At 39.1% G+C, this 11,709-nt stretch overlaps 1 pseudogene; it reads left to right on the forward strand.

The window, feature by feature from the left end:
* Positions 1-10,365: 10,365 nt before the first annotated feature.
* Positions 10,366-11,471, forward strand: LOC133085451 (polycomb group RING finger protein 5-like; annotated as a pseudogene).
* The last annotated feature ends 238 nt before the right edge of the window (positions 11,472-11,709 follow it).

The raw sequence follows: 11,709 nt of genomic DNA on the forward strand, positions 1-11,709 counted from the left end.
TCAAACAAGAACTGAGGTGGACAAGAAGTGCAAAAATAATTTTTAATCTGCTCACTCAGATCATTGGTTTGATATCTGACATCATGTCCTCAAGGCAGAATAGCTTTAACTGTCCATATGTTTGCATAATGACTTCCTGGTTCCTTTTGTTCTTTCTCTACTCATTGGTTTAGAATACTTCTGCTATTTTCAAAAATCCTCAAATGGGAACTTAGCCCCCGAGAGATAAAATTTTGGTAAGCTGAGACATTCAAAACACGTTGTCTAATTACTGGTGGTGTTAGAAACCCTTGGACTATTAAGGGGAAAAAAAGTTTCTAGATCAGATAAAATTCTCCTTTTGTCTGTTGCCAGGATTGTGGGGATGGAGTGACTGGACAGATACTGGAGTATATAAAATAGTATCAGAGCTTAGAAAAGTGTGGCAATCTCAATAAATGGAGACTTAAACCATGTCCATAGATTAGAAATCTTAGTACTTTTAAGATGTCCACTCAACCCCAAATTATCTATAGATTAAGTCTCACATGGAGTTTTGGAGTGATGTCAGCATCATGGTGGCATTAGATGAGCCAGTGGGAAAGCATTACCCAGCAGATTCCCCCAACTAGCCCAGAGTCATCCCCAGCATCCTGTGTGTCTCACCCACACATCCCCCTACTCTGTGGCAGACTCCCTGGGCACTGTCCTGAGAGTGGTTATGAAGGCTAGCTTCAGCAGACATCTACAGAGCACACACACAGAAAGCAGGCCAGAGAGAAAACACAAACTTGAGCTGTAACGCCACCTTCAGGAAAACAAAAAAGAAGCTATCAGTAGCCAGGCTGGTTCTTGTAGGATCAAGAAATACAAGCCTAAGAATTCAGCCACAAGAGGGAACAAGAAGCATGGAGCAGATGTTTCTATACAAGGTTAGAGAAGCCTCAGAATCTTTAGCAGGACTTATGGAAGGTATTTCTCCCCTGAAGGAAGTTAGTAAAGATTAAGGAGGTAGCTGCTACTTCAAATGCAAAGAGAGCAGTGCCAAACTCCAAGGAACATGAAAAATCAAGGAAACATGACATCACTTTAGGATCACAATAATCTTCTAGTATCTGAACCCAAAGACATGTAGATCAATGATTTACCTGATAAAGAGTTCAAAATAGCTGTTTTAAGGAAACACAATGACTAAAAGAAAACACAGAGACAATTCAATGAAGTGGCAAAATAATACATACAAAAAATGAGAAATGAATCAAAGAGATACAAATTATTAAGAAGAACCAAACAGAAATTCTGGAGTTGAAGAATTCAGTAAATGAAATGAAAAATACAATGGACAGCATCAACATAAGAATAACCAAACAGAAGAAAGAATAAATGAGTTAGAAGGTAGGAACTTTGAAATTACCCAGTTAGGGTAGAACCAAAAAAAAAAAAAAAAAAAAAAAAAAGAGAGAGAGAGAGAATAAAAAGTAGGACATCATCAAAAGAACCAATGCACAAATTATAGGAATTCCAGAAGGAGAAGAAAGGGAGAAAGGGACCAAAAAGATTATTTAAAGAAATAATGGCTGAGAACTTTCCAAGCCTGGGGAAAGACTTGGACATCCAAGTTTTTGAAGCTAACAGTTCACCAAATAATTTCACCCTGAAACAATCTTCTCCAGACTCATTATAATGAAACTGTCAAAAATCAAAGTCAAAGAGAGAATTCTAAAAGCAGCAAGAGGAAAAAAAGTGTAACCTACACAGGAACCCCCATTTGGTTATCCGTTTCTCAGCAGAAAGAAATCTTACAGGTTAGGGGACAGTGGAATACTATATTCAAAGTGCTGAAGGAAAAAAGCCTGCCAGTAAAGAATACTCTATCCAGCAAAGTTATCCTTCAGAAATGAACAAAAATAAAGACTTTCCTAGGCAAACAAAAGGTGAGGGAATTCACCTCACCCTGCCTTACAAGAAATGCTGAAAGGAGTTCATCAAGTTGAAATAGAAGGATGCTAATTAGTAACGTGAAAATAATATGAAAATATACAACAAACTAGTAAAGGTAAATATATAGTCAACTTCAGAATACCCTAATAGTGTGATACGGTGACGTGTTAACCACTTAATGATAGTATAAATGTTAAAGGACAGAAGTATTAAAAATAACTATAGCTACTATAATTTGTTAACAAAAAATATTAAAAGAGATAAATTGTAACACTAAAAACATTAAATGGAGAGAGTAAGAGGGTAGAGTTTTTGTTGTTATCAGCATAAAATAGATTGTTACATTTACAAAATGTTTAATGTAGGCCTCATAGTAACCACAAAGCAAAAACCAATATTAGATCCACAAAAGATAAAGAGAAGGGAATTGCAGCATACCACTATGAAAAATCACAAAGGAAGGTAGCAAGAGAGGATGAAAGGAACAAGGACCTACAAAACAGTCAGAACATAATTAATAAGATGGCATTGGTAAGTACTTACTTATCAATAATTACTCATTAAATGGACTGAATTCTCTATCAAAAGGCACAGAGTGGCTGAATGGATTTAAAAAAACAAGACCCAACTGTATGCTGCCTACAAGAGACTCATTTCAGCTTTACGGACACACATAGGCTCAAAGTGAAAGTATGGAAAAAGATATTCCAGGCAAGTGGAAACCAAAAGAGAGCAGGGGTAGCTATAGTTACATCAGACAAAATAGGTTTTAAGCCAAAAATGGTACCTAGAGACAAAGGTCATTATATTATGACAAAGTTATCAAAAAGATAAAATAATAATAAATATATTCACAACCAATATCAGAGCACCTAAATACATTAAACAAATACTAATACATCTAAATGGAGAAGTAGAAAAAATCTAATAGTAGGGGACTTCAATACTCCACTTTCAACAAAGATTAGATCATCCAGAAAATCAACAAGGAAACACTAGACTTGAAACACACCTTCGACCAAAGGGACCTAACAGACATATATAGAACATTCCATCCAACAGCAGCAACACACACATTCTTCTCAACCACACAGGGAACACTCTCCAGTATATATCATATGATAGGCTACAAAACAAGTCTTAGCAAACTTAAGAAGACTGAAATAATACCAAGTATCTTTTCCAGTAGTACAAAACTAAAAATCAATAACAGAAGGAAAGCCATAAATTTTACAAATATGAGGAAATTAAACAACACTCTCCTGAACAGTGAATGAGTCAAAGAAGAAATTAAAAGGGAAATCAAAATATCTTAAAACAAATGAAAATGGAAATACAACATACCAACACCTGTGGGATACCGCAAAAGCAGTTCTAAGAAGGAAGTTTATAACAATAAATGTGTATACTAAGAAAAAAGAAAGATCTTAAACAAAATAATCTGACACCTCAAAGAACTAAAAATAGAACAAACTAAGCCCAAAGGTAGCAGAAGTAAGGGAATAAATAGAGACCCAAAAAAAAAAAAGTCAATGAAACTAGAAGCTGGTTTTTTGAAAAGATAAACAAAATTTACAAACCTTTAGCTAGACTACCTAAGAAAAAAAGAGAGAAGACACAAATAAATAAAATCAGAAATGAAAGAGGAGACTTTAAAATGAATACCACCAAAAATACATAGATCATAAGACACTACTGTGAAAAGCTATAAGACACCAAATTGGCTAATCCGGAAGAAATGGATAAATTCCTAGAAATGTACAAAGACTGAATCATGAAGAAATAGAAAATCTGAATAGATCAATAATGAGTAAGGAGATTAAATCATTAATCAAAAACCTTCCAACAAAAAAAGCCCAGGACAAGATGATTTCTCTGGTGAATTTTTGCTAATATTTAAAGAAAAATTAATGCCAATCCTTCTCAAACTCTGCAAAAAATTGAAGAAGCTCACATAGGAGATGGCAGTTAAGAAGATGGACTTAAAAGTTTGGAGGATTTTGAGAAGTGTGTCCATGACTAGGGAGGGCTGGCAGTGGTGAGCAGGATAAGGGTGTGGGAGGGCCATATTCCTGGCAGAGGTTAGGGCATGATCACACACCAAGCACAGAAGAGCTCAACAGAGGTATGGGAAATGGCAAATGAGTAGAACTGGTTTCAAGCCCAAGATTTCCTCATGGAATAGTAGGAGACAAAGTGAGAAGAATAGGGTGGGACTTTAATTGTGGAAGGCTCTGAATGCCAGGGATGGGCTTTCCTCTAACAAGTAGTTTTCAACTCTGTCTGCACATTAGAATCATCTGAAGAGCTTCTTAAACACTCCCACCAGACCATCATCATCAGAATTCCCAGGCATGGGACCAGATGATTCTGATGCAGTCAGTTTACGAACATCAGTTCTAGACAGTGGCTATGACAAGGCCAAATATTAAATCCAACCCTTGCAACATGAGACAAAGAAAAAGCTTTCCCTTTGATCTTCTTCCAGAACAGCCACCCTGATCCATGCCACCATCATCTCTCTCAACTGTGGGTTTGACTCTTGCAGTAGAGGCTCTGACCCACTAGAATAGCCTGTCAAGTGGCCACTCCACCTCTGACAAGATGTCACCTCTGATAGCAAAAATCTCACTGTCTCTTAAGACATGTTCCAGTTTTGAGAGATCTAGCTGTGAGAGTACCTCCTGGTATTCAGTTGAAATCTATATCCCAGAAATCTCTACTGGCTGATCCTGGTTTTCTCCTCTGAGGTTGTATAAAACAAACTGAAACCATTTACCATACAAAAATTTTGAAATACCTGAAAATAGCTAACAGGCCACGCCCCTAACTCTACTCAATACATTAAACATCTCCAACTCTTTCAGTTCTTCCTCCTGTAATCTGCTTTCAATTCTCCACACCATACTGATCAGGCTATTCTGAATACACACTAGTTTGCCATTGTCTTTCTTAAACTGTGACATCCAGAACTGGACAAAGTACTGCATATACAGTGAGACTGACATGTTAAGAAAAGCACAGATTGCTCTTTTGATTTTCACATTATTTTAATGCATCTGGGGTTGACTTGGAGGTACTACTGGGACATGCACACTGAGGAGGTGGGCAAGGTTCACTTCCCTTTACATGTTAAGTCCCACATTCTAAATCTTCATCTGCTCCAGAAGATCCTGATATCTCTGCTGTTGGGGAATACCACACTATGGGTGAAACTCCTGTGATACAGTTTTTCCTCTGACTCCATCTCTTCCCATCATTCCTTTTTATTCCTAGCTCTGATTCTCCTCTCTAGCCTCAGAATCTTCAATTTCCTGGATCCTCATTTTTATGATTTCCTCAGGTTTCCTCTTTATTCTAGATAATAAGCCAGAAAAGAAAGAACATATTGTTAAACATTTTTCACTTTCTCCTCAAGTCAGGAAACCAAAAGTTAAGTATGGTTTAGTACACTTCCCACGTTGGCTGTTCCTCTTGCTTAGGGCTGGGTTCAATATGCACCCTACGTACAATTACAACCCTACCCCCAATGACCCTAATCCATCTTCCCTGCTTTATTTTTTATATAGTACTTATCTAACTTATTGAATAGTTTACTTACATTATTTACTGTCTGTGTCCTCCTACTTGAATGTAAGCTCCATGGGCGGGAAGGGGAGAATTTTCACTATTTTGTTCACTGCTATATCTCTAGTGTCTAGAAAAATGCCTGACCTATTCTAGGTACTCAGTATTTGATACTGAGTTTGTTAAGTGAATTTCTTTGATATATCCCACTGATGTCTGCCAGGTCAAACTAATTGTGTTTATTCCCTTGTGCTAGACTCTACTTCTGAATACTTTCCAACTTTGCATTGGATATCAGGCCAGGTAGGTTGGACTGTCAGTTGCTGGCAAAACTTTCATCAGTTACCACTAGTGTGACAGTTTCTCCCAACAGCTAGCAGATAGCAACTCCCTCTATCAAAGCAAGTCATGGAGATTACTGGAGAATTGTTCCATTTTTTTCTACCATTCCTTCTACTCAGCTGCTATAAGTTCAACTGCACTAATTCATCCAGAGCTCTGATCAATCCATGATCCCCCCACATTGGGTTGCGGTACTTTGTCAACATTGCCAAGTTCCAAGGCCCGTGGATTCTTACAGTTAAGACATTAATTCTCTTAAATCTATGACATGGGTTCCTTCTCATCTTACCACTTTATTATGCTGGATCTTCTGGGATTTCCATCAGTTACATTTCAAAATGCTTGAACTTAGTTTGATTTCTTCCCTCATATTTCAACACTGCATTTGTCTTATGTGCGCATCTGTTGCAAAGTGTGCCATTAATATAAAAGGTATGCTCAGGTAAACAAGCTACATAAGACAAATCAAAAGCAATTCCTAGTCCTGTAGGTGTTGAAAGTCCAGTTTATCACCCTGATTCTTTACTCCAGGGAGCCAATTCAATGTCCTCTTATCTACCCTGGCACATCTGGGTGAACCAACTTCTAGAAAAGTCAACAGGAGAAACACTTTTGAAGGACATACAGAAGTCCCAAGACACTTTTCAAAACACAGTGGAAGGGAACAAGACAGAGTAGACAACATCAATTTCCTATCCCTCTTAAAATTCTGAAGATGTGCCTAACACAGGGTCAGAGATAAAACAGACCGGGAACTGTAAAACTAAAGAATGCTTAGGGGAGATATGTGTGTGCACTGTGAGGAGTAATGGTCAAACCCAATAAGGAAGAGAGGGAATATTAGTTTGATTTCTCTGTGGCTAATAGAGAAATATGGTTACTTTGCATTAGCCATAAGTGCCATCAAGCAATTGTACTATTTCAAGAACTTTTCCTGATTTTCCATAGTCATGACAGAAAAATACTTCTATGAAATTCTTTCCATGAGAAGCATAAACTATGCTTGACCCAGTTTTCCTAGCAGAGCTAGGGCATTCCACAAGCAGCACTTGAAAGGCTCAGAATTACACAGCCTTGACCACAGTGTTGATCAAAGAGTGGCCCTCTGGTAAAACTGAACCAAACACAAAAATCTAAACTGAACCCTCCCATGGTTCAGTATCCCTGGGGTGAAATTTTGCCTGAAGCCCTTACTTTGGCCACTCTTGAAGTTCAGAATATGAGTTTTAGGCTGCCGAATAGTTTGTGAAAATTAACGGGAAAATAATGAACCCTCAAATGAGTGGAAGTCCTGTGTCTCTGTCTTCCAAAAGACAACATGGTGTGCTGTTATCTTCATGTGGAGCAGGAGACTGACCAGTGAGTTCAATGCTTTGCCTGTATTCAAAACACATCTCTTTTCATCAAACCAGAATTCATTGCTGCTGTTGCCTCCTCCTCCCCAAGTTATCAAAGCTTTCAATATGGCACAATTACACCACCATCTCCCTGGAACACTGTAAAACAAGCTCCCTGAGTACCCTTCCATTGCTCTCAAAGTCAAGCTCTCCGTTCCCTGTCAGGGGTCCGTGGCACTACATCTGGTCTTTGTTTGAATGGGATTATGAAACTTTTAGAGAACAAGGAACACACTGGTGAAGGTTAAAGAGGTACCATATTAAATCTACGGCAAATGAAGATTTAACTCCAACTGCAAGCGGTAGTATTTACTGAACCATAGACACTAGTTTTCTGTACTCATGTTCAGAGTTATTAATACTGGATTGCTACTGCTGTACTTTTAAAATTATCACCGAAATGTGATTTCACTGCTCGTGATGATGTAATTGCTGAGAAGCTGGGTGGGTAGTAATTATACAATGCAGTGTATGGAACTGAGCTAATATCCTGAAATCTTTTTATTGTTTGATTTTTTTTTTCCTTTCTTGTAATTAATTCCACTGATGTTCATTTTATGGTTTAGATAAAATAAAATACAGCATCCATATTCCCTTGCTTAGCCCTGGAGAGTGGAGGAGTGTGAGAAAGGAGGTGGAGAGGATCTAAACAACTCAGATTATTCTGAGTTCCAGGGGAGCACACACTGAAGTGCTGATACATTACACCATTGGTCATTTCTCCATTTCAACCACCAGCAAGCCATCAGCACTACATGCAACTGCCAGTTAACATACATTTAATATATGTGTGTATGTATGTATGTGTATATATACACATATTTAAAGGTACAGGGCATGTTACCACCTTATTTGACAGATCCTAAATAGACTCTCATTATAATCCATATAAAGCACAGCTAGAAAGGAAAATTAAAAATATTTAGAAAAATACCTGCCATGGGCAACCACAAATTAATTTGCTATTACTGTTTTAAATTTGGCTTCATATGCAAATGAAGGCCCATGTCTGTTTGTCAAAAGGATTAAATTTGTAAGAGTTGATGAAAGGCCCAGATTTCATGTAGCATTGGCCCCTACTGTTTGCTCAGTGGTAATTTAGACTTATATCTTTGTCTCAGTCACGTATGTGTTCAGCCAGAGTGGTACAGAGAGTGTAAAAGCCTGGGCTTGGAGCCAGTCTGCCTGGGCCTGCAGCCTGGCATGGCCACTTACTATCTGTGTGATGTGGGAACATGATTTAACCTCTATCATATTTTCCCCATACGTAGAAAGAGGATTAATGGTATCTTTCTTACAGCATTGTTGTGAGTATTAAAGGAGTTAATATATGCAAAGTACTAAGAACAGTGCCTGGCACACAGAAAGCACTATTGAAGTGTTAGCTATTATTGATTGTAAATAGAAATGATCTCTAGCTAACGTAGGCAGAAAAGGAATATATTGAAAGGAAATCAGGTAGCTTGCAGAATTGACAGAAAAGCTGGAGAAAGCACATAAAATGGGCGGAAACAAAGGCATCGATGCATTAGGATTCCCAGGCTGTGCAGAACGTCACTGCCAACAGTACCATCCACATCACCACAGGACACTGTTACTGCTGGCACTGCGTGTGGCCCGTTAACCACTGAATGCTTTATGCTGCCACAAATAAGTCCGAATTCATCCTTCCTCCTTCCATCACCCACACCAGAGTCAAAGTCCCAGGCAGGACCTTCAGTTAGTCAAGCCTAGTTCACATGGCTGTATCCAATGGACCATGAGTATGGAGGGGTATTCGCTCCCTTTAGTTATGGAAGTGGGAGATGCAGCTGTCTCCCACCAAGATTCAACCATATGGGATGCCCCAAAACAGGAAGGGAGCTTGGATGTGAGGCAGAAAAAAACAAAAGTCTACTACTGTGTTAAATTGCCTGGAAGAGAACTTACCCGAGATTCCTGACCCATCAAGGAAGAGAAAGAAGAATGACTGTGAGATCTGGAAAACTGAGATCAAAATCCACGTCACAAGAGTTCATGGAAGAGTCACAGAAAAAGAGAAAGAAACTAGAAGCTGGCCATTAAGTAGGAACTATCAGTGTAGAGGACAAAGAAATTCAGCCTAGAAGGCAGTGGAAATAGGGAGCACAGGGGTCTCCCAGAGTCAGAGAAAAGGAGCCTAGTCTAGAGCAGTGATTCTCAAATATGCTGGTCTTGGGACTCCTTCACAATCTTAAAGATTACTGCAACTTCCAACATCCTTTGTTTATGTGGAGTTTCATGTGGGTGTTTACATGGATATCACTGGATGCTTGCCTTACTGAAAATTAAACCAATAAGTTTCAAGCATTATATTGTCATTTCAAAATAATTAAAATAAATACATTATATGTTAACATAAATGACATATTTTCATGAAAACAACTATATTTTCTTCCAAAAAAATGTAATGGGAAGAGTGGTACTGCTTTATCTCTTTGTGACTCTGGCTTATTAGAATTCTAGTCTCTAATAAAAAAATGATAGAAATGAATTTATTTACAAAACAGAAACAGACTCATAGACTTCAAAAACAAACTTATGGTTACCAAAGGGGAAAGGTGAGGGGGATAAATTAGGAGTTTGGGATTAACATATACATACTACTATATGTAAAATGGATAATCAACAAGGACCTACTGTATAGCACAGGGAACTCTGCTCAATATTCTGTGATAACTTATATGGGAAAAGAATCTGAAAAAGAATGGATACATGTATATGTATAACTGAATCACTATGCTGTACACCTGAAACTAACACAACAGTGTAAATCAACTATACTCCAATATAAAATAAAGATTAAATTTAGAAAATAGAAGTCTCCACGGGGCCCAGGGACTGGCCAGGCCACGGCAGGTGTTGTTTCTCTTTCAGTTTCCTTCCCTCTGAGGCCGGCGTGCTGGCGGTGAGGAGCAGCGGTGGCGGCAACCCCAGGATATGGAAAAGCAGAACCACCAAAAGCAGTGATGACCAGCGATTACATGAGAAGTCTGGATGTTAGTTCTAATGCCTCGGGACATGCAGTTGGGAACTCCACACCAGCTCCTGGGATCAGACTCTCATCCACTTAATACCCCTGTTTGCCTGAACTACTAGAGCCAGTCCTAGCTAACCACAAATGGCTACCCAAAGGAAACACTTGGTAAAAGATTTCAATCCTTACATCAGCTGCTGTATCTATAAAGGGTACCTGATCAAGCCAACTACAGTGATGGAATGCCTCCACACCTTCTGTAAGACCTGTATCGTCCAGCACTTTGAAGATAGCAATGGTTGTCCAAGGTGTGGCAACCAGGTTCATGAGACAAACCCGTTAGAAAGGTTGAGCTTGGATAACACATTAGAGGAAATTATATTTAAGTTGGTCCCTGGACTACAAGAACAAGAACTTGAGCGTGAATTTTGGAAGAAAAACAAGCCTCAAGCAAATGGACACGATGATACTTCAAAAGCTGACAAACCTAAAGCAGATGAAGAAGGTGATGAAAATCAAGATGATAAAGACTATCACAGTGCTTCCCTGGTGGCGCAGTGGTTAAGAATCTGCCTGCCAATGCAGGTGACACAGGTTCGAGCCCTGGTCCAGGAAGATCCCCTATGCCGTGTAGCAACTAAGCCCGTGCACCACAACTACTGAGCCTGCACTCTAGAGCCCGCGAGCCACAACTACTGAAGCCCACGTGCCTAGGGCCCGTGCTCCGCAACGAGAAGCCACCGCAGTGAGAAGCCCACGCCCCCAAACGAAGAGTAGCCCCCGCTCGCCGCAACTAGAGAAAGCCTGCACAAAGCAACGAAGACCCAACGCAGCCAAAAATAATAAATAAAATAAATTTTTTAAAAAAAGAGACTAACACAGAATTGACCCACAAATTGCTATATGTGTAGATCGTTTACGAAATAATGGACAATCGGGACAATGCAGTAAAGGGTTTAATGAAGGAATTCATTCGGTTTTCTACACGTGTAACTGTGGGAACTATTAAAAAATTTCTAAGTTTAAAACTAAAACTTCCAAGTTCTTATGAGTTGGATGTGCTGTGCAATGGTGAAATTATGGGGAAGGATCATACTGTGGAGTTCATCGACATGACAAGATGGTGACTAAGAGGCGAAAACTTTCGGTGTCTGAACTGCTCAGCTTCACAAGTCTGCCCTCAGGATGGCCCTTGGTATCAGTCATACCCCATGGTATTGCAGTATCGACCAAGAATTGATTTCGGTTAGACCAAGGGGCCTAGATCCCACTGAATGAATCCTGCACTATGTGTTTACTCATCAACAGATCGCACAGTGAACGGTGTGTGGCCTAGAGGGACACAACCAGATTTTCAGCATGCGAATAAGGCTATTGTCTGTCTCTAAATTGTTCAGTTGCATTTATGTTGTTTCTATTAAGAGCAAACCAAGTGCCATTCTGCTACTGAACCATCTGCATAAGTTATCTGTGCTGTCTCACAGTGTA

Source organism: Eubalaena glacialis, chromosome 2, assembly GCF_028564815.1.
Source record: "Eubalaena glacialis isolate mEubGla1 chromosome 2, mEubGla1.1.hap2.+ XY, whole genome shotgun sequence".
Taxonomy (NCBI): Eukaryota; Metazoa; Chordata; class Mammalia; order Artiodactyla; family Balaenidae; genus Eubalaena; species Eubalaena glacialis.